This window comes from Pinus tabuliformis, chromosome 5_2, assembly GCF_031772625.1.
Source record: "Pinus tabuliformis cultivar Carrire ecotype Pingquan chromosome 5_2, CPIR1, whole genome shotgun sequence".
In the NCBI taxonomy this organism is placed as follows: Eukaryota; Viridiplantae; Streptophyta; class Pinopsida; order Pinales; family Pinaceae; genus Pinus; species Pinus tabuliformis.
The window spans coordinates 918,973,494-918,998,499 of NC_142306.1; positions in this window are offsets into that span (position 1 = coordinate 918,973,494).

Below are 25,006 nucleotides of genomic sequence, written 5' to 3' on the forward strand. Positions count from 1 at the left end.
CAAAGATGTCCTCCTAGGGACCTCCCACAGTCAGGACTCACTGCTCCAGGAAACTATGTAGAACTTTTTAACACCCAGGTTGTTCCCTATGACTCCCAAGGGAATACGGCCGGGGTAACCACTAACCAATCTTTGGACCACAGTTTCTAGCCAAACTGTAATCAGAGAGGGCTCTCTCTTTATGATTTGTCTCTGCTTTGATAGGATATTAGGCTAGCTATTATGCTCAGGTTTTGTTTTTTGTTTTGGTCGAAGGACTTCTTTCAGGGCTTAAGATGTAGTGTTAAGAGAATAGTGTATCATTGGGCAATGGAGTCTAGAGCTGTTAAATGCTTTGAAATGCTGGAGTGGTGATGTTCAGACTGCAGGGCCTATTGTGTATCTCAAACAAACAAATTTAAAATTGAGTGGTGATGCATGGTCAGCCAACAGAAAGCAGTTAAGAATTCTCTATTGAGCTGGTGATGTGAAAGTGAAACATGTTGTACAGGAGCAAACTTGAATTCCTGAAACAAAGGTCACTGTGAAAGATATATTCTGAAAGTGCAGCAATTAAGAATTACACTTCTCTAGATTATAGATGAAGAGAAACATTTATTAACAACACAGATTGAACTCAGGGTATTGCATGAATAAGTCCTGAAGGTTATTCTTTTTCTTTGTTGTCAAACACTTAGAAATTAGAAACATATATGGATTTTAATAGATCGAAATACATAACAAAGAGAGTTACAGAAACTTATTGTATTGTGAAACACACAGGAATCCAGCAGTTTTCAACAGACACCAGAACACATTCAACACTTCAGAAATCCAAGAAATTCCATCACTTTCTTTATTAAACTCTGAAAGTATTACAGCATAAGAACTTCTTCAGGAGAAATCAACAACAACCCTCCAAGCTTGTGCGAGGGGAAAATATATACAAATCGTATTACAAAATATCTCAGGCGTTGAGTCATCTAAGAAATGAAATATCTTCACCAACTTTTCAAGATATTTAGATAAGAAAGTTATTACATCATTGAATACAAAGTAAATGCATCTTTATGTTTGTCAGAAGATATTTTGGCCTTTGGAGGCCACTGAGTCGGTTGGAGTGATCTGCATTAATACTGAGAAATGCGCTTTTGGAGCTGTCCTGCTGTAGCTTCTCGGCTTGGACACCTGTAGCTCCCTACCTTGCTTAGTTGGCCGAAATTTCTGCTGAGTTGGCTCAGCCTTTATCTTTAATGTCTGCTGATTCTTTTAAACTGTCCTGTATATGGCAGTTTGCATTTTCCATGAACAAAATTTGTTGAATGGCACCCTGTTTATAAAATAGTTTGTATGGCCTTGGTCCACCATTCTAGTGTAGGTAGTTGATGCCTGAGAATTGCATCCATGGTCTCCTCTGCCTCTGTGTACTTATAAAAATTGGGAGGCGCCTCAAACAGGTGTTTGATTTCATTCATTATAAAAAATAAACTTTCTACTCTATTGTAGAGAGTCTGTCCTGTGGCTGGCCTTGTTTCTTCTGAGGCGCTGGGCTTCTCGTTGATCTGACTAGTGGAAAATGTATTAACCCTTTTGGCATACTGGTCATGTGTGAACAATCTCCCTGCGCTGTTCAGTAAGCTAGGGAGCCCTCTGTTTTCTAACACCTGAAATTTCTCCATAAACCTGTTCACCTCAGTCTGCATGTCTTGGGTTCTTCTTTCCAATGTCTGCACTAAGTTTCTCAGTGTGAGAACCCTCTTGATTAACTGAATATGCTCAGTTCTGTTTGAAATTCCCATGGCAGCCAACTGAGTGCTTGTTCTATTGTTAAGCACATTAATCATTCTGGTGGCTATCTCAGGCATGTTGCTTAGAGCAGCTCTTGATCTCTGAATTTCAGTCTGTGCTTTTGGAATGAGGCCCAACTGCTCATGGATTGTTTCAATATATTGCCGTTGCTCATTTATAGATTGGCCAATGTTAGTCCACAACACTATTTTGAGCTCAGCCACAACCTTATCTAATTTGAGCTCATTCTCTAGCTCTTTGATCCTGTCTTTGAGGGCTTTTATCTCCCTGCCCTTTTCTGCCACAGACTGCTTGGATTTGTCATACCTTTCATTGACCTTGGCTAGTTTCTCCTTGGCCTCATTCAATTCTGTCATTTTTGCTTCCAAGGCCTGGATCTCATTCCTCAGCTTTTGCATGTCCAGGCTTGGGGCCTGCTCTGTTGTTGGTGGTGCTACTGAGGTGGATGTTGCTGCTTGTTCTGGCTGTTGAGGAGGAGGAACAGTAGGTGGAGCAGTTTCCTCAAGATTTATTACTTCAGGAGGAGGCTGGGAGGTCTGACCTTCTTCTCTTTGTTTCAAAGCTGCCTGTAATGCTGCCTGTGCAGCCTCTGATTCTCCCAGCTTTTCTTGTGCCTGGATGAGCTGTTTATAGAGAGACACCAGCAAAGCTGTGGCATCTTTATCATGCCTTTGTTGAGCCACTTCATCTGTTTGAGGGTGAATTGTGGCTGGGAGTTTGATCTTTCTCCTCAAAGCTGCCATATCTGCATCCCTCAACTTTAATATTTCTTGTATGCCCTTGATATCTTTGGGGTCATGCCCAATCTCAATAATTATGTCTTCTAAGGACCTTATTCTGTTGTCCTTTGCTTGAGATGATGCCCTTTCCAACTCAAGTTGGGCAGCTGTGTTATTAAGGCTATTTTCTAGCCTGTAGTTATCTAATGTTTTGTCTGCCAAGGATGCATAGACCATCTCACCTGTTTGTTTATGCAATTCAATTTTATCCATGGGGTGGATGTCCTTGGCCAGGACCTCAAGATTGGTCCTTAGGTAATCTGAAGGGGACTTTGGCTGCAAAGTAGTTGGCATGAAGTGACTCATGATCATCTTGCCCTCCTGGACATCATATGCAGACATTAGACGTTGCTGGTTGGTGGGAGCCATATTTAACAGATGGTTATACAGCTGTATTTTTATTGGTTCATTCCTTTTCTTGATTTCAATGAACTGCTGCTTAATGCTGAGTTCACCCCCTCTCTGCTGGCTTGAGGAGCTGACTTCTCCTCCCACAGTTCTGTTCTGTTCCTCTTGGAAAGAACTTGCAGATGCTTCCCTGCTAGGTGGGTTCATGCCCAGAGATTGCCCTGTTGGCATTTCCTCTTCAGAAAAAGGGTCCAATCTCTGTCTTTTCTCACCATGACTTTCTGATGTGGTCAAGGGAGTCTCTCTGGCCCTTTTTCTGCTAGTATCCTCCTTTTGTGGAGTTTGGAGGACTGATGCATCAACTGATGTTTCTTGCCTAGGAGGCACCGTATTTTGTGCCTGCTGTTCTGTGAAACTTGGGGCCTCAGCTGCCCCTTCTTGATGTGTGGGCTGCTCTATGTCATGCTGCCCTTCTTTTTGCTGTGATCCCTGTTGTTGCTGTTGCTCTTCCTGCTGCTGCACTGTTCCTTGCTGCTCCATCTCTTTATCTGTTTGGTCTTGAGTCATGTGAGGTGGTTGCTCTTGTTCCACCTGCTTTCCTTTGCCTTTGCTGCCTGTCTGTTGGGTGTCCATGGCAGCTTGCTGCTGTGTTGTTGAAGAAGAGGCAGCTGCTCCAAGTTGCCTTTGATATGATAAGGAAACTTGTCCACAAGTTTCCAAGTCAGCCTCTTTTTGCAAATTCCTAGCCTCTCTCTCTAGTATCTGCTCTCTAGAGATTGGCTCTTCTAGAGTGCCGTCTTTCCAGCCTAAAGAATATTCATATTTTTCAATGTGAGGCAACCTAACATGTGCATAGTTACCCAATTTGTGTTTTTCCTCCTGAGGGAAATAAAATGATTACGGTCATAAGGTGACCATTTGAAACTGGTTTGCAATTTGAAACCCTCTAAGATCGTATCTGCCTCCTTCCATCCCTCCTCTCTTTTGTTGTACAAAAAAGGGCCTAGCTGGCTCCTTACCTTCAGTTGTACCTTCTTGTTTTTGCTTTGGAAATGGAAGAAGTCAGTATATCCAAACTGCCTGAAGTATTCTAGGGAAAATAGTCTCATTGGGACATATCTTGGCAGCCTGTAAGGGTCCAATTCACAGCCATATATTCTGATCACTGTGTGGTGTTGGTAAAATTACCAATCACCAATGCTGTAGGATTTGGAGAGATGGAGAAATCTCTGCGTTTCATCGGTTAACCTTGGAGGAGGAACACCATTCAGCAATGTCATAGCTGGGTGAATGAACAGGTCTATAAACTCACAGTATGTGTATGGTGATTGAGAACTATCATGGAAAACTGAAGTCCAAAACACAACTGATCTTGGATTTCCCTGGGCATTAAGTTTCTTGAGAGAAATGGAGAAACTGTCTGGCTGATAGAACAAGAACAGGTGGTATATGTATGAGGTATATCTGAACACCCTTTCCCTTGGTAGATTCATCAGATGTTCATGGATCTTTCCTGCAATATAGGTGGCATAGTCATAGTGCACAGCTGGAGGCTTTCCAGGAGAAAACATGGACAACATTGCGATTATGGTGCCATCCACATCCTCAATTCCCTTGTATCCCAGGACATAGCTGATCAAATCTACTAGCATTCTGCCCAGGTCATTCAGGTAGTGATATCCAATAGGAGGAGTCCTTACAGTTTCAGAGCTTGGCTTCACAAATAACTGGTTAATTTTGGTAATCTGGGCACTTGAAAGATTATTTCCCTTCTTTATTAAATCCGACATGGAAAGAGGGGTTAATGGCCTGGCAGTATGGAAATGCAGCATCTCATTTATGGTGTCTGGGGTGATAAAGAACAAAACAGAGCCTGTAGGACTGAGGACAGCTCTCTGGCAAGGATCATAGCATTCCTGGCATTTGTGGATCAACTCTGGGAGGGCATTGACCTGAGGGAGGTTGTAAATGGGCAAGTTTGAGTCCCAAATCCCCAAAATATCAGCTCCATTAAGGTATTGAGCTTTCAATTCATTTAGCATATGGATATTGAACTTAGAACCCATGGGAAACCAATCTAACATCTGATAGTCTATATCTCCCAGGGCTTTCCATGTTATCTCCCTTTGAGGGGCATTAAGAGGCTGGACATTCAAGGCTATTGGTGTCTCCATGGCTACTGAAGCTTTTGAACTGTAGGTGAACCGGTTTCAATTAAGCAGAACAACAGAGAGGAAGGTCTTCTTGCAATGGAAGTGAATTGTAAGAAACAGAAGGTAAATTGAATAAACAGCAGTTGAAATACTGTCTAAAGGATTGATAAAACAGTAGCAGGACTGACCAGGAGTATTTTCTGTGGTGAATCTGGTCAATTGAAGTCTCTAGTTCACGACTGCGCGAACTAGCTGTGAATTCAGCTTAATTTTGTCAAATGAGGCTCTGCCAGAGGTTTATGACTTCACTGGTTAAAAAAGGGTGCAAGTCACTGTGTATTTAATGGTGAAAACAGTGTTTTACAGTCTTTTAACAGTTTGCTTGAGGAAATACGGATAAAACCAGGCTCATGGAATGATTCTGAAGAATACGTGGTAGTTTCGCCAGCAAGAGTTGCAAATGCAGGTGCAATGGAGGCGCCGGCGGTCTCGGAATTAGCTTTAACAGGTTGGTGCTGGTTTGAACGTGAGCGACATGCAGAAATAACTAAGGTTTCTTTTGCCAAAAGTGGAAAAAACATGACATTTTGGCCTAAATATGGAATTTTGGCAATATTGGCACGTTTTTGGGATGACGTTAGAATGATGTCATCGGGTGGGGTCGGAGTCGGATGACGTCACCGGGTGAGGTGGCAGGCTACGATTGGTCCACGGGGATAGTAAGGTGGCAGCCATATCAACGCGGGGGCAGACGAAGGAGTTGATGCGACGGCGAGGTGGCAGTGACGTGGTTCTGACGTGGGGGTGACGCATGCCCAGCAAACAGGCGGTAAGCAGAAGAGCGGTAATGGTTTTCTCGGACCGCTTGCAATACAGAGACGGTTTTGTCAGAGGCCGACCCGAGAAGTTGTGAGGGCGACGCGTGGCAGAGGCCTGACGTCCCCCTCTGATAATTTCTCGGGTGCTAAACGTCGGACCTCGGGCCCAACCCGATATTCATAATAGCCGTCCGATCAAAAGTGCCCGATCGGACGGTCGACAGGTTGATGAGATGATCGGACAATATGGAAGCGGAGAAGGATTAAAATAATGTATTTTTTGGGGGGCGCGCTCAGCAGAAACCTTTGGACTATAACGTTTGTCATGTTTTTCAATGAAAAATAATGCGGCCCCGATACTTTGGACAATTTGCAAAAGTGGGTTTTAGTATTATTTTGCAATTTTTAGAGCGGGTATGGGTAAAAGGGGTCTTTTTATAAGGTTTTCTTGGTAAATGAAGGTTTTGAAGGGCAAAATGAATTCAGAAGAGGTGAGGGGGGGTTAGACTTAGGTTTATCAAAGTGACCAGATGTCATTTTGATCCCTGACAGAGGGCATATGGCTATAATGCCAAGGGGAGGGATATTTATACAAAATTTGGGGTTTATACACCATGGTGTTATAATACTAGGGAAAGGGTAATATAGGGGAGTTATATAATAGAGTTAGGGTTAATATGGATGAAAGGAGTGGATGAGGGGAGATAACACTAAGCTTTTTGAAAATAACTTAGCTTAAGGAGTAGAGCAAAATGAAAAGAGTTTTTAGACAAGAAATGTGGCTTCTAAGGGACTAAGAACCACAAAAACCACCAATTCTTTCATGAATATCAACTGATGAGGGGATGTTAGTAATGAATGGAGAGGGGAATATTGGGAAGTTAGACATGCTTCTTTTCTTGTTGCTACCTGATGGAGAGGAACACCTTCTCTCTACATTTATTTTGCTTTGTGAACAAAGCTAACATGCCTTCACTTGTAAGGAGTGACATTTCTGCAACCCCAACTGCCTACCCATCTACTTGCCTAGCATTTTTTGTTTCTTCTTAGAGGGTGCACTTGGACTTGCAGACCCTTATCTGCCTTTTCTTTTCTTTGGCCTTTTCTTTTGTTTTTCTATCTACTTCTACCCTTATTTCTTCCAAGGTCCCAGATTAAGCTGTTGGGAACCTTTCTTCTCTACCTAGACTACTTGTCTGCCAAGATTAAACAGTTTGGACAGACTTATTTCTCTATTCTACAACTGAAAATTCAAAACATGGCATGATCCAGATTAGGCTGTTGGACCATCCATCAATTTGTTGAGTCCACATCAAGCTATAAGCACAGATTGTATTCTCTTGGAAATATGTGATCTTTGCATCATCAAAGCAGAGCATATTTGGACCTTCCCTTGCCAATCATGAAATATGAAACCTATTGGTATAGGTAGCTAACAGAACTATCCTCTCTAGTCCCTCTGTTACCCTGCGTTGTCTTCCCTCAAAAATTGCACAAAGGTACCTCCTAGGGTCCCACCTTACAACTTCCACTAGTGACCTCAACTGTGAAATCATGCGTCCTAGTGGCCACTATGTATTTTTCCCCGATAGTGAAGTATGTGCCCTAGAGTTCCTCAACCAAGCCTGAGTTGCACACTGCATAGGCTTAGTGACCAGTCTCCCTCCATGTCACCCAGAACTAAGCAATGAGCAATTACTGGGCCCTCTTTCCATCTTGTCATCTGTCCTGCGCCTGATCCACAGAAAACAATGCATCATCTTAGACTAGGAGGTGTTTTGGATTTGGTGTTGTCTTGTCATGAGTGAATTACGGGATCAAGTACAATGATAGATCATTGTGAGATGACGAACGTGATAAAGGAGGAGTGAACATGCTGGAAGACTCACTTGTAGCTGGATGGAAGAAAAAATGTCATCAAAGGGAAAGTGAAAGGAACACATGCATGTAACCATATTACAAGACCAACATCGTTGAAGACCCTGCAACATCAATCCATAAGGAGGATAAGATAAAGCACATCCAAGACCACATCCATCACTTAGCAACAACAATAGCTTGAGATTTCCACCACAACCATCCATTCCATGTCAATAGTGTCTTGTCAAGTTGTGTCATGAGTTTTCAAGGCGACATTACTACCATGGGCCATATCTGTTGTAACCCAATGTAATATAAAGTGAATGTCCAATAGACACACAATGAAAATGAAGAGTCATGTTAGTTGAAAGTCAAAGGAATTTGAACGATCATGAGGGTAGTCCAAGAGTCACAAGGTTCCAACATCACCCTTGGCTATATATACCCCTCCCATTATATGTGCAACAAATGTTTCACCTTGGCTCCACCCACGAAGCATAGAGAGATTCCAATCAATCTTTGATGAGCAAGGAGTGGATCCAATGTGCCACTACTAGGGCTAGTGATGTGTGATGTACATATGTGTCTTGGAACTTTTTCTTAGTAAATAATCTTATTTAGGCTAGCATGTTTTGTAGATGTTTGTAAGAATATTTTTCGGAATTTGTAATTCATGTTTGTCTCACATGTACTAAGATAGTTGAACTATATTGGTTTTTTCAGTACTTACCTTGTTGGGAATGTGTTGTATTGGTTATCATTGTTGTCTCATCCTTATGGATTACTCTGTTGGATGGTGGACGAGTCTCCCCTTGTACTTTGGGTTTAACAACTACCGCATCCACTGTGGACTATTCTACTGGATGTTGGACAAAGAATTCTTTGTTCGTGAGTGTATATTCTTGGGTGGTACTATTACCTCTCACTTATAGGCTCACTTTTTTACCCCCTTTGCAGTAAGAGAACCTTGACACAGTTACATTACTCACTCACAAGGAAAAATTACCTTGTTGTTTGGAGATACTAGTGTAATACTCTCATGTGATGACAACTAGAGCCAAGGAAACTCTCTGAGCATATGGAAACTGAGCCTTTATAGCAGATGGGACTCCTACATCAAATAGTGTGAGGTCTATTTGGGACTTCATATCAGTGAGATCCCCTTGGTTGACATATTTCTAGCACTGTCAACATGTCGATATCCTTTTAATTGGTACAAAAGATGCATTCGCAGAGAGAGTATTCAATCAAAAACCATAAATTGTCAAAACCCGGAGGCATTCAAAGCAGAGGAAATATATGTTTAGGGGGATCGTATAACATATGTATAGTTTATAGAGTAGCAAAAAATATCAGTTCTTGAAGAGAATTTTGCAGAGTAGAATGTAGAGTAGCAGTAAGACCCTCAGTGATTAACAATCTGTGATTGCATGGGCAAGAAGAAGCAACTTGTAGCCCCTTTCCATTGATGTCAAATGGGGAGAGAATATTAATAGAGAGAAAGTTGTGATGGCCCAGGAAGAGGAAAGAAGGCCATTGGTGGCTCATGCAAGGATATGTGAAGAAGCGTGAGTATTGACCATCAATGTGGAGAAGTGTAAAGGTGTTGCCATCAATGCTAAAGGGGGAGATTGTTGGACAATTGGAATTATATTTTTAGCTAGTGGGAGTTGGCATTGTCTAAATGTTAGAAAGTCTGTTGGAATTAATGACAGATAGACTAGCATGGATGTATGTGCTCACATGATGTTAAGCAAGAGAAAATTGATGTCGATTAGGTTAGTTGTGATGGTAGCAGATGCTATCATTGATGTGCTTTATGGAGTCAAGCTCAGGGGGAGTCCTATGGTTGCTGCTATCTCTTCTATACAATCATCATAGTAGAATAATCATTTGAGAAGCCATAAAATGATAACTATGATGGTTGGGAGTCCCATACTTTGGAGGAGTTTGTGCCTGAAGAGATAAGCCCAAATACTCTTGAAGTTAGCAGAGTTGGTTAGTGATCACTTTCCAATGGTATGTGGAAGTCCATAAATGGGTATTGTGATCAAAAGTTATTGATTTCTTATGTAAATATCTTGAATTCCTTAGGAGAAGGCCTAATTTTGGAATAAGGAAAGTAGGACAAATTTCGAAACCAGGGAAGAAGGTCGAATTTTGGAACCCTGAATATTGAAATTTCAGAACTATCAGAGAGTCAGAATTTCGGGACCTCAGAGGTTTGGACTATTCAGATGTTGAAAGGTTGGAATATCAAAGGTTTATATAAAAAGGAAACTTGAGATAGCATGGTTCTAGGGAAGCAAGTTGATCTCGGAACTTTGGAACTTTGGGACTTCGATACCTCAAAATATCACAATATTGGAACCTTGAATGTTCAGAACCTCAAAAATTTTGGATTTTTTAACTTCTTACAAATTGAATTATTTTAAAATTCCAAGTGTTTCGGGGAGTAGGGATATTCTATTTGCAAAACCAAGCACTGAGGGACCCTTTCTCTCTGCTCAGACAAGACACATGGTTATAGTTGAGTGACCCTCAGGGGCTTACGATGGTTGATTAAATAAGAATGACATGGCTGTGCGGAGGACACATGGCAGTCAAATTCATCATTATTGAGTGGCCTAATGGGGAATATCCTGGTCATATATGTCACCACTAATGAAACACCACGTGCGATTGATGACGAGAGCATGATGGCACCCTGGAAGTATATTAGAGATCAGAATTTTGGTATCTCCCATGTCGTTGTAATTTGAAGAAAGTTATGATATAGGGAGCTTTGATGTTGTTGGTACTTGGTCATGGAGCACAAAGGACCAAGGGTGTAGAGAAAGGCTTAGCACCTGATTCCTATGGAGATGCCACGTGGGTATTTCGAAGGTCAAGATTTCGTAACTCTGCTCTAATTTCTTTTTGAGAAAAGTCTCGATACTAGGGAGCTCCAATGTTGATTAGCATTTTGTCATGGAGCGTAAAGAGCTAAGGGCATGGTGAAGGGATTAGCACCTAAGTGTTATAGAGACGCCATGTGAGAATATAAGAAGTCATAGATTTTGTAAATCACTCGTAATTTCATTTTGACAAAAGCCTCGATATGAGGTAGCTCTGATGTTGATTAGAACTTGGCCATGGAGCCAAAAGAACCAAGGGCGTAGAGCAAGGCTCAACACCTAAGTGATATGGAGACGCCACTGGGAGTATACTAAAGGTTAGATATTTCATAACTTTGTTGTAATTTATTTTTGGGAATATGTCGAGAAGGTAGCTCCAATGATGATTTATGTTTGGTCATGGAGCCCAAAGAACTAAAGGAAAAGAGCAAGAACACAAAGAGATAGGTTCCTGATAGGATCGTAAAGGGATTAGAACATAAGTGCTATGTTGCCGATCATAACAACTGGTCCTATTGTTGTGTTGTAGTGGCTACAACCACCCTCCAAAAATTTGCCTTAGCTTCATTTTGGAGCCCCCCTACCAACCATCCTCAGCAGCATGTCTTGCATCATCAAGCATATAGGCTTCAGTTGTTTCTCAGTGTCTGTTAGGAAACCAACTCACAAAATGATAGAAAAGATAGATCAATGCCTTAGAATTCAACCTCTTCGAGGGTGAAATCTCCTTTACATTACACTAATGAACAATTCTTGGATGATTCAAATGAAAAACCTCCTTTATATACATAGGAGTCTAAGGGGTCACAATATAACCAAGCCGACCTAACAATAATAATATAAAGGCACACAAATAACAATAGTGGGATTCTATGGGGCACAATAATAATAATATGGGGACAATATGGGCACAATAACAATAAGGGATACAATGACAATAGTAATGGGGGAATCACTAGTATTATAGGGACCTAACATGCCCCTCTCATTCAAAAAAGTGTTTCCTCAAAACTTGAGTGGTTCTAGATGCTTCTGTATAAAATTCTCATCCTCCCATGTGCAATCTTCAACGGGTAAGTTCTTCCACTTGATGAGATACTCTGAAATTGATCGATTTCGTAGCTGTCAAGTTCTTGTTTCTTTGACTGCTTTAGGTTCCAATATGATTTTTCCTTCCTCATCAAGTTCTAGCAATATTTTTTGAACTAGAATCTTTTCATCTATAACCTTCTTTAAGCATGAAACATGGAAAATTGGGTGCACTCGGGAAGCTGCAGGAAGCTCCAATTTGTATGCCATAGTACCTATCTTTTGCAACACCTTGTACGAACCATAATATTTTTGTGAAATTTATTATCCTTCTTAGCTTGCTTAAGGGACATTTGTTTATGTGCTTGTAGCCTTAGGAATACCCAATCACCTACGTCAAAACTTCTTTCACTGCGATGTTCATCTACATGTTGTTTCATTCTATTTTGCGCCAAGGTGAGGTTATCCTTTAAGAGTTGGAGAACTTGTTGCTGATGCTTGATGTGATCTTCCACGACTTGAACCTTAGAATTTTCTCTTAAATATGATGCGATGGATGGTGGATGATATCCATAAAGTGCCATAAATGGAGTCATTTTTGTTGTAGTATGGAAGGAAGTGTTATACCATCATTCATCTAGAGGCAACCATTTGACCCATTGTGTCTGTTTATCAAATACAAAGTTGTAGGTTTTAACCCCGTACAGAAATTACCTGCATACGAATTGTAAAAAACAGAAAATAAACAATGCGAGAGCATAACAAATAAAACACATATACACAGAGCTTTTCCCCTAGATCCAAAAATCGGGACTACCAGCTTGATTTTTCATAATTTTCCTTTCAATGTTACAATACATATTTATACATGCCGAAGCATCCAATACCATAGACCAAAAATCATCACGTCCAAAACCATGGACTGAAAACCATCGCGTCCAAAACCATGTGCGAAAGTCATGTACAAAACCATAGGTGGGTCCGCCCAACCTAACATAGGGTACAAAACAAAATTTTCTGGGGCGATGCCCTAGACCCCATACAGTGGGGTTACCTACACCCCTCAAACCCCCTGTGACCCCCCTGCTACGCAATTGGCGCAACGAAGGGAGGGCTCCACCCCCCCTCTAACCACCTGGTTAACTACATGGGCTAGTTGTGGAAAGAATATAACACAACCCAACATTCTCCCACTTGTTGTTTTCTTTGCACAGGGGGCCATAAGAGATCTTAGTCATTTATCCAACCCTACAATGCCCATTGTTTCTCTACACCAAGAGAACTTCTCAAAGCTCACAGATTTTGTCAATGCATCTGCAGTATTCTTCAAAGTGTCCACCTTTATCAACAACACCTTTTTGTCTTCTATCATATCCTTCACAAAGTGATACTGAACATCAATGTGCTTTGTCTTTGAATGATATGCAAGGTTCTTTGCCAAGAAAATTGCACTTTGGCTATCACAGACTATCCTTATAGCTCCTCGTACTAACCCCATACTTGAACACAATCTCTACAACCAAACTACTTCCTTGCTTGCATGAGTGGCTGCCATGTATTCTGCCTCTATAGTTGATAGTGCCACTACAGATTGTTTCTTATTCATCCAACTGACTTCACCTCCAAATAGGTTAAACACATATCCACTTGTAGATCTTCTCTGATCCGTATCTCCAGCCCAGTTTGCATCAACAAAGCCATGAATATCCAACACTCTGTCCAATCTTTGTCTTCCTTTGTAGCATAACCATAATCTCTAGTGCGATGCAAATACCTGAAAACCCGTTTCACTGCTGTCCAGTGCTCCTTCCTTGGTTTTGACATAAACCTGCTCAATACTTCCACTACATGTGCAATGTCTGGTCTAGTACAAACCATCACATACAACAAGTTATCTACTGCACTTGCATATGGAACATGGGACATGTCCTCTACCACTTCTTGTATCTTGGGACACTGTTCAATAGATATCTTTACACCTACAGGAATAGGAACCTTCACCAGTTTATTATATTGCATATTAAACCTCTGCAATATTGTCTGGACATACTTCGTCTGGTTTAACTAGAGCTTCCTCTTTGTCCGATCTCTTTTAATTTCCATGCCCAAAATATAGTTTGTAGCATTAAGATATTTCATGTCAAATTTGGAGGACAAATGGGTCTTCAAATCCTGGATAACGTCTTTGTCATTTCCAACATGCAACATATCATCCAAATACAAGACCGGATAAATAACACGGTCACCAATTAATTTAAAATACACAGAGTGATTTGCTTTGCTTCTGGTGAAGCCAAATCCCCGTATAAATGTATCAAACTTCTGATACCACATCCTTGGTGACTGTTTTAACCCATATAGAGACTTCTTTAACTTGCATACTAGTTCTTTCTTACCCTTCACCGCAAAGCCTTTAGGTTGCTTCATGTAGATCTCCTCTTCCAAATCCTCATGGAGAAATGTTGTCTTCACATCCATCTGTTCTACCTAAAATTCAAAAGCAGCAGAAATAGATAAAACTAATCTAATAGAAGTTACCTTGGCAACAGGAGAAAAAAATCACCAAAATCAATTCCTGGCACATGGGAATAACCTTTTGCTACCAATCGAGCTTTGTATTTCTCCACCTTTCCCTCTACATTTGTCTTCTTCTTGAACACCCATTTTCTACCAATGGGTTTCCTTCCAGCTAGTAACTCCACCAGATCCCAAGCCTCATTTTTGTGCAAAGATGCCATTTCATTAACCATGGCCTCTTTTGAGAGTTTTCCATCCTCTGAATCTACTGCTTCCTTCATAGTTATAGGATCATCATTAGTAATAGATAAAGAAAAATTTGAACATAAAGTAGATGGACTATACCTTTCTGTCTGCCTTCTTTCTCGAACTAATATTCTCACACATAGAGTTTGTGGCTCTTCTTCTTCTGATTCCTCCTCTGCTGTAGAGTTTGATTCTTCCTCCTTTAGCTCAAACTCTATCTTCTCAGGTTCCTTTGGTTGGACTTCATGTTTAATAACATCTTTCATCTCTCTGAACACCACATCTCGATTGTACACAACCTTCCTTGTTACTGGGTTCCAAAGCTTATAACACTTTAAACCTTCCTTATGCCCAATAAAGATGCACTCTTCAGATTTACTATCCAACTTGGTTCTTTTCTCCTTTGGAACACGTACATATGCATCACATCCAAATACCCTCAGATTTGAAAGAGAGGGTTTCTTACTAGTCCATACCTCTTGTGGAGTCTTATCCTCCAATGCTGATGAAGGTGATCTATTGACCAGGTAACATGCTGTCTCCACTAGCTCTGCCCAAAATTCCTATCCTAACTTGGCACCACTGAGCATTCTTCTTGCCCTTTCCATCAAAATCTTATTCATCCTTTCTGCAACTCCATTTTGCTGAGGTGTATATGGAGTAGTCTTCTTCCGTGCTATACCAGACTTACAAAATTCTTCAAATTCCTTACTACAGAACTCTTCACCATTATCCGTCCTCAACACCTTTATCTTCTTCTCAATCTCGTTTTCCACTAGAGCCTTAAATTCTTTAAACGTATCCAAGACTTTAGATTTCTTCTTAAGGAAATATATCCATGTATTCGTTGAGAAGTCATCTGTAAATGATAAACAGTACACAAACTTACCTAGCGATGGAACCTTTATAGGTCCAAACACATCACTATGCACTAGCTCTAATATATGTTTTGCCCTCTTACCACTAGAGGGGAAACTCACATGATTCTACTTCCTATATACACAATTTTCACAGAAATCAAAATCCAGAGAGCTATTACTCATACCTTCTACCATACCTTTACCATGAAGTATTTGAAGGCTCTTCTCTCCAATATGTCCAAGCCTTTGATGCCACAACATGATCTTCTCTCCAGAGACCACTAGATTTTTTGCTCCAATTTCAGGAACCACGGAACAATTGCACCGATCAATAATAGTGCTACCTTGCAGCTTGTGTAGAGTTCCAATTCAAACTTCCTACATCAATACCAGTGCCCCTAAACCATCTTGCAGTTTTCCTTCTCGAACATTGTTTTTACACCTACATCATCAAACATGCTTACAGAAATCATATTTCTGGCCAATGCAGGAATATGTAGAACACCCAGAAGTGTTCTAACCCTTCCACCTTACAACTTCAGCTTTACTTTTCTGCGACCAACGATTCTAGCCTTCCTATCATCCCCTAAGAAGACATCACCACCATCATATTTCTGATACACGTAAAACCACTCTCTATGGAGAGTGATGTGAAAGGATGCACATGAGTCAATCAACCATGCCTCATGATCTACATGTGTACTTGAAGAAGCCAAGTACACATCCCCACCTTCACCTGAAGTGGTTTTCACCTCTGCAGAAGGAGTATCATCAGATCCCTTTCCTTTGTCAGGAGCTTTATATTTATAGCCCCTTTTGTAGTGCCCTTACTTTCCGCATTTCCAGCACACCACCTTTACAGGTTTTCCTGGAGATTTAGATCTCCCTCTAGATTTTGATCTCCCACTTGACTTATTTTTGTTTCTCTTCCAGGACCGTCCTCATATAGATAAGGCATCACCACTATGGCTCTCCATATTTTTTCATCTCATCCCCTCCATCGGCAAGGATGAGACTATTTCATCAAACTACAAGGCAGTTGCATTGTTACCTATCACAATAACCAAACTATCCCACGAATCTGGTAGAGAACACAACAAACTAATGCACTTATCTTCAACTAAGATTTTGATATCAACAAACGATAACTGACTTACCATAGTATTAAATGTGTTCAGATGCTCTGTCACCGAGTCTCCATCTTTCATCCTCAGGTTATACATCTTTTCCCACAGGAACAGTTTATTCACCAGAGACTTAGATTGGTACAAAGTCCCTAACTTGTCCCACAAAGGCTTCGTCATAGCTTCCCCTGATACATGAAGCAATACCAAATCTGAGACACACAATCGTATTGTGCTCTTTGCCTTCTGATCAAACTTCTTCCATTCTTCATCAGACACTCCTGTTGGTTTAGTACTCAGATCTAATGCAATCCATTGATCTTTATCCACCAACAGATCCTCCATCTTAAGTTTCTACAACTCAAAACTCTGACCATTAAATTTATCGATCTCTATCTTTCCACTACTCACCATCTTCTTTCACTACCAAAACCGATCTCATAGATCTCCCACAGAACAGGGTCTACCACAGGCCTGACCAAAACCCATCAGCAACAAAGGCATCCCCTTGAAGCCAAAACAGCTCTGATACCAAATGTAGGTTTTCACCCCATACAAAAATTACCTACATGCGAATTCTAAAACATAGAAAATAAACAATGCGAGAGCATAACACATAAAACACATATATACAGAGATTTTCACCTGCATCCCAAAACCGACACTACCAGCTTGATTTTTCATTATTTTCCTTTCAATGTTACAATACATATTTATACATGCTGAAGCATCCAATACCATGGACCAAAAACCATCATGTTCAAAACCATGGAATGAAAACCATCACGTCCAAAACCATGGACCAAAAACCATCGCGTCCAAAACCATGTGCGAAAATCATGCACAAAACCATAGGTGGGTCCGCCCAACCTAACATAGGGTCCAAAACCAAAAGTTTCCAGGGCGCTCCCTTGGACCCCATAGAGTGGGGTTACCTACACCCCTCAAAACCCCTGTGACCCCCCCGCTACACTATCGGCGCAATGAAGGGAGGGCTCCGCCCCCCCTCTAACCTCCCAATTAACTACATGGGCTAGTCATGGAAAGAATATAACACAACCCAACAAAAGCAACACAGATATAGTTCCAAACATTTGTTTACAATATTAGTTTTCCCATCAGACTGAGGATGATAAGATGAGCTATGAGCTAACTAAGTAGCAAGACAAGAAAATAATTTTGTCCAAAAATTTCTAGTGAAAATGGGATCGCTGTCGCTTACAATAATCTTTGGGTTTCCATGTAGCTTTTGAATTATTTCCATAAATGCAGTAGAAACTGTACTTGCTTTAAATGGATGAGATAATGCACAAAAGTGTTCATACTTGGTTAGTCTATCAAATACCACCATGATAACACTCTTTCCTTCAGACTTGGGTAACCCTGTGATAAAATTCATTGAAATCTCCTACCAATGTTGGCTTGGAATGGATAAAGGTTGTAATATTCCTGGGCTTTTAATTGTTTCAACTTTATTTTGTTGCCAAACCAAACATTCCACCATAAAATTTTGAATATCCAATTTAAGGCCATCCCAAAAAAAACCTTCTTAACCCTGTGGTAGGTTTTTAGAAATCCTGAGTGCGCTCCTATGGGAGAGGTGTGCAATTCCCTAAGAATCTTTTGTTTGAGTTGGGAATTATTACATAGGTATAACCGATCCTTGTACCATAACGAATCATTTTTCCAGCTAAATGTATCAGATGTACTGGGATCTTGTTGTATCTTTTGAATGAGTGCCCACACTTCCTCATCATTATTCCTTTCATCCCTTGCTTTGTTTATCCAATCTAGTTGGATAATAGAAATGGCACAAAGAATTTCTTCCACTTCCTCATCCTTTCTTGAGAGTGCATCTGGCACAACATTTTGCTTCCCTTTTTTGTAGATGATTTCAAAGTCGTAGCCTAGCATCTTTGTGACCCATTTTTGCTGCTCTTCTGAAGATAATCTTTTTTCTAAAAAGTATTTAAGACTATCATGATCTTTATTTACCTTGAAGTGTCTTCCCATTAGGTAGGGTCACCATTTCTTAAGTGCATGTAGTATTGCCAACATTTCCTTCTCATAATCGCTTTGTTTAAATAATTTCCTTTGATTGGACAACTTTCGAAAGCAATGGGTATTTCTTCCTGCATTAAAACAACACCAATTCCATTTCTTAAGGCATCACATTCCACAATAAAGGTTTTTGTGAAGTCTAGTGTAGCTAAGACTGGTGCTTGGCACATTGCCTCTTTAAGATGTTCAAAGGCCTTTGTTGCTTCTAGAGTCCATGAGAATGCATCTTTCTTCAATAATGTTGTTAGAGGTGCTGCTATTCTTCCATAATTCTTAACAAACTTGCGATAATACCCTACCAACCTGCTAAATACTCGTAGATTCTTTATGGATGTGGGGATTTTCCATTCCTTAATGGTTTTAATTTTGTTAGGGTCTACCTTAACACCTTCTGGAGATATAATATGACCCAGATATTCCACCTCTTGTACTCCAAAGAAACATTTGGAGTTTTTTCATATAATTGTTTCTCCTCCAATAGTTTGAGCACCATGTCAACATGTTGGACATGATCCTTCCAAGACTTGATGTAGATTAGTATATCATCAAAAAATACTAACACAAATTTTATAAGGAAGGGTTTGAAAATGGAATTCATCAAACCTTGAAATGTAGAAGGTGCATTAGTAAGGCCAAAAGGCATGACTAAAAATTCATAATGACCCTCATGAGTTCTAAATGTTTTTTTTGGAAAGTCTTCAGTCTTCATTCTGATTTGATGATATCCTAAACGAAGATCCAACTTGGTGAAGTAGATTAATCCATGCAATTCATCCAATAATTCATCAATGACAGCAATGGGAAATTTATCTTTAATAGTGATATTGTTGATCTCCCTATAATCTCGACACATGCACCATGATCCATCCTTCTTGTGAACCAATACTACTGGAGCAAAGAAAGAACTTTGACTAGGTTGAATTATACTAGCCTCTAGCATTTCTGCAACCATACGTCGAATTTCACTCTTTTGGACATACGGATATCTGTAAGGCCTGATGTTTGGAGGAACACTTCCTGGAATAAAATTGATAGCATGATCGTGATCAAAAATAGGTGGGAGGCCTTTGGGAGTCTCAAATACCTTGTAATGTTTGTCCAAGAACTTTTGGAGATCTGGAGAAATGAATGATTTCGATGTGGGAACCTCTAGTGAACATAATTGTTCAATTATGCCTCATTGTTCTTTCTTTAGAAGCTTTTTCATTCCGTTAGAGCTGATTATATTTCTCAGTTTCCCTGCGATACCCCTTAATTCAACTTCCTTTCCTTCTGAAGAGAATTTCATGAAAAGTTCATGAAAATTAAAAGCTATTGTACCCAAGGGTTGTAGCCATGGACTCCTAGTACAACATCAGCACCACCCATTGGAATGGAAAGCATTGGGATATTCAATATATATTCTCCCATGGATAGCTTGATATTATGGCACTTTCCTAAGAAATTTATGGTTCCTCCACTTGCAACCATCACTTGACGCTTTGTTACTAGATAGAGGAAGCAATTCAATTCCTTGGCTATCTTACAATGAATAAAATTATAGGTACTTCTCGAATCAATCAACACTATTACCTTTTTCTTCTTGATATGCCCTTCTATCTTAATAGTTTGAGGAGTGGTAATTCCAACCAATTCATTAAAAGATATGGTCAGATTCATTTATTCTTTTCCTAGGGTTTTTTCTTGGTGTATATCCTCTTCTTTTGACGTTTCTTGTTCCTTTCCTTCCTCCTCTTCACAATCTATGTAAAATAATTTATTCTCGGCACACTTATGACCTTTAGTGCATTTTCTATCACAACTGTAACAAAGCCCTTTTGCACTTTTTCTTCCAATTTTTATGGTGTCAACCTTGTAGGTTGTGGGCGGCTAGGGGTAGCAACACTTCCATCTTTATGATTGTGAGCGGTAGGCTTCCTTGTTGCCATAATTTTGCTTTCCATTTTTCTTGCCAACCTGAATGCCTTCTCCAATGAATCTAGTTCCCAAAGGAAAACCTCATGTTGGATTTTATCTTTTAAATTCCATATGAATGCACCAATCCTATGCTCCTCTGGAATATCTTTTACCCATATATTCTGGAAGTCCTCAATGTGCTCCATCATTGAACCCTTTTGTTTGAGATTTATCAATTCGACAAAAAAAGTGTTACTTTTTATATCCTCATAATGTGCTATCATTTCATCTAGAAAAATAGCCCAAGTGACAATTTGTTTACGAGAGAAAAGCCATCGATACCATACAAACTGATTTGGTTCCAAATATAAAGTTGCAATGCGTACCTTTTTTATGTTTTGCACATTATGGAGATCGAAAAATTGCTCCATCTATAGTATCCATGTTCCGGGATCCTTGCCATCAAACTTCCTCATATCAATCTTTGGAACATGGTGGTTCTTCAATCCAACGTTAGGGCCTATGAAATCATGATTAACATTTATGTTGCCATTAGTAAGCATTTCTTGTAGAAACTTTGTCAAATCTATCTTCAAATCCGTATTCAAATTTGTCTTCAAATATTCCATGCCTTTCTTTAAATCATCCACCTGAGCTTCCTGGCCATCCATATTAGCTTCCACACCATCAATCTTAGCTTCCATGTCGTCCATGTTAGCTTCCACGTCATTCATCTTAGCTTCTATGCCTTTCTTTAAACCATCCATCTTGGCTTCCACGCCTTTCTTTAAACCATCCATCTTAGCTTCTATGTCTTTCTTTAAACCATCCATCTTAGCTTCCACACCATACATCTTAGCTTCTACGTCTTTCTTTAAACCATCCATCTTATATTCAGTTACTTTTTGTGTGAGTGAAATTTTTTGCACTTGGTCTCGTAATTTTGATATATCATGTTGCATTTCTTCCTCTTCTTCATGAATCATGCTATATGTTTCACGTTTCTTACTAGGTCTTTCCATTTTCTTTCTTCGGGGCATCAATTACTGATAATAATGCTTCACTATGCCCTTTGAATTCCTTCAAACTAATTTTTCAAACAAAGCTTATGCAAAAAAAAAAAAAAGTACACACCTTTTTTCACTTTGTAGGAGCTTGATATTGAATCTGATGTATTTCTATAATTTTGGATCTCCAAGGTCTAAAATTTCTTCCTGCGGTAACTCTCTAAGTAATATTTCTAACTCTGCAAGTTTGATCAAGATTGGATTCGTCAATGAGGACTTATGCCAAATCTCCCACGATGACCTCAGTATAGACTTGTTCAGTAGAGAGAACTTGTATGATATCCAGCGGGTCACTGTTTCAACATTAGGTTCTAAAATTGGTACCCAAAAAACTACAGTCTATCCTATTTCTGTAACTTCTTACGAAAATTCAATCTGATGCTCGAAAATAATGTTATGATGATTTTCCCAAGGTAGCCTGTTTGGAATGTAATTCGGGGATCTGCACAAACCCTAACTTCCTCAGATTATATCTCTGAAACTATAGCGAGAAAGGATCTGAAATTTAGGTCCAGGGTTTAGACCAATGTCCTCTCAAATGGGGTTTTTTTAGCTTTTGAAACTTTGTAGTGAAAGAGTTATAGCGAACATTCGATGATGACCTGTTTTGGATGAAATTCTGGAGTTTGCAAAAAACCTAACTTCCTTATATCATATCTCTGAAAATATAGTGAGACAACATATGAAATTTGGACTTGAGGTTTAGTGAGATTTCATCTCAAAATAGTTTTTTGTTTCATTTCTGAAATGTCACAAAAAAAAGTTATAGCGAAAATTACACGATGTCCTCTTTGGAGAAGCAAAACCCTATAATCCAAAGCTCCAATACCAAATGTTAGGAAGCCATCTCACGAAAAGATAGAAAAGATAGATCAACGCCTTAGAATCAAGGAAAATTTTAAGGATGGAAAATTTTCTTGAAGTTTAAAACATTGGCGAATCTCACTAATCCCTAATATGAAAATTATAAATGTTTATTGATATATTTGTAAAATTAATCAAATTTATAATTATTTTATATATAGTCTCTCTATAATGTTGGTGATTTTTAAGGTAAAATAATTTTATATTCTAAAATTTGGGCGAATCGTCTTTTATAAAATTGGAAATTGGCGAATCTTTTTTGTGGAAAAATCATGGAAAATTAGCCCACTGGGCGAACATTAGCCCCTAAAATTTTCCATGCTTAGAATTCAACCTCTTCGAGGGGTTAACCTCCTTTACATTACACAAATGAACAATTCTAGGATGATTGAAATGACCAAACCTCCTTTCTATATATAGGAGTCTAAGGGGTCGCAATATAACCAAGCTGACCTAACAATAATAATATAAAGGCACAAAAATAACAATAGTGGGATTCTATGGGGAACAATAATAACAATATGGGGACAATATGGGCACAACGATAACAGTAAGGGATACAATGACAATAGTAATGGGGGAATCGCTAGTATTATAGGGACCTAATAGTGTCTTGTCAACCTGTGCATGTCAATTTGCTTCACTCCCCTCACAGGTTGGCTTTACAGACTTAGACCATGTGTTGTCGATGTAGCTCCCCAAAAAAATTGCACAATTGTGGAGGGGAATATGCCTTCCCTTTAGAAATTTTGCAAATTAGCTGCCCAACTTGTTCAGCTCAATAATTGCGCAAATCAGTCTATCAGGCTTCTCTCAGAAAATTGTGCAATTATGGAGGGGTATCAGCCTTCCCTCCAGAAATTGCGCAAATCAGCCTGGTAGCCAACTGAGCTCTAGAATTTCGCAAAGAAATCAGGTAGTCTTCCTCTAGGAAATTGCGCAATCTAACCTAGCATTGTTGCTCATCCCAAGAATTGTGCAATTCTTGGAGGAAGTCACCTGCTGACCCCAGAAATTGTGCAATCCCTTTGGGATAGCTAGCCCAGCCAAGCCTAGGAACTGCAAAATTTTACATCCCTCGGCTCGGAGACCACTACATGTGCCTTCAGGTTGACTAGTTCCCTTTCGAACCGAGAAATATTTTTTTTTCATGCATGGAGTGCTTTTCCCAAACCAGCATGCAAAAGGAATCCTTGGATCTAGGGATCTATTAATAGCAGTTGGAGGTTACATGCAAAGCTCATTTTAGAAACCTCTCGCCAAGTGTTGCTTTTTCCTTGATTTGTGGCATGCACGTCATAACCTCGATCTTATTAAAAATCATCAACCAGATACTAGAGAGCTCATTCCTCACATCGACCTTGCATCTTTGACATCCCACATTACATCTAGGAGTCTTTGGCACTTTCAGCTTAGCTATTTCAGGGTGAGTTTGCTTTTCATGTCTTGCGCTACATTTCTGTCACTTTTTTTTTCACTTTGTGTGAGTGTTCTCTGCTTGATTTCAATGAGTGCTTGTTGTTGTTTTGATGTACTTTAGCTTGTAGAATCATCGTTTCAGTTTTCGTTCGCATCTCACTGTTGTCTCATGCATGACACTATTTTTGCACCGACGGTCACCGTTACGGTGACTCGCTTCACACACATGCATGCTTTGCCATTTTATGAATCCTACACTTACTGTTTACATGCATGGTCATTCACTCTTGTTTACACTCAGTATCACCATGCGTTTAGACTTCTCATAATTTTAGTCACCCATCGACAGGTTTGGACTGCCTTAGCCTAGACCTTGCCTTGCCCAGCTAGCATTGCATATTTATGGAATTGAAGGCTCTACCTTCCCTCTAGAAACTGTGCAAGTCTAGACCAGCACTAACCTCCAGGCTTTCATTTTGCAATTCTTGGAGCCAGTTCCTTGCCGGCCCCACAAACTACGCAATGCAGTTTGCTCATTTGCATGTCACTGCTGACTAAAATTGTGCATTTCACAGTTTCATTCCTCAGTAGGTGAGGTTGGACTATCAATTGTGCAGTTCCAGTAGTTAGTTAGCCTCTCAACAACCTGGACTATGCTTTGCATAGTTTTGGCAGTCAGTCTCCTATCCTCCTGGTGAAAATTGTGCAATCTTCACATATAGTCACACAGGTATGTTGTATGTCAGTCCTTCAGTTGTTTTGGTTTTCGACTGACAGATTTCTTGTCATGAGTGTTACTATGTCTCTAGGTATCATAGGTGTTCGTCTACCTCTTAGAAGCACAAGTATAATGGCTTCCAAGAGAGTAGAGTCAAAGACACCATTCAGAGCACAACTTGGGATGCAATCTATCAAGTGTCTATGAACTTGCCTATCTATGAAGACATCAATTTTTTCATGGACAAGGATATCAACATGAAATGGCAGCAGTGTCAGAGCAAGCAACACCATCAGCAACAACATAAGGTATCACACATACATACGGAAAATGCAAGAGGAGGGTTGTTGACAATGCAAAGGTGGAACAAAGTTCCAAGCTAAAGAAGATCCACCTTTGATGAAAGAAGCTTTGGAGATTGAGGCAATGACGCGACAAGAGGATCGTGTGAAATCAGAGAGAGAAAAAAGGAGTTTCAGGTGCTCAAGCGATAAATCAAGGAATAACGGGAGCTACACAGATAAGAGAATGAGTTGTAGTGGGAACAGGTACAATAGGAGGT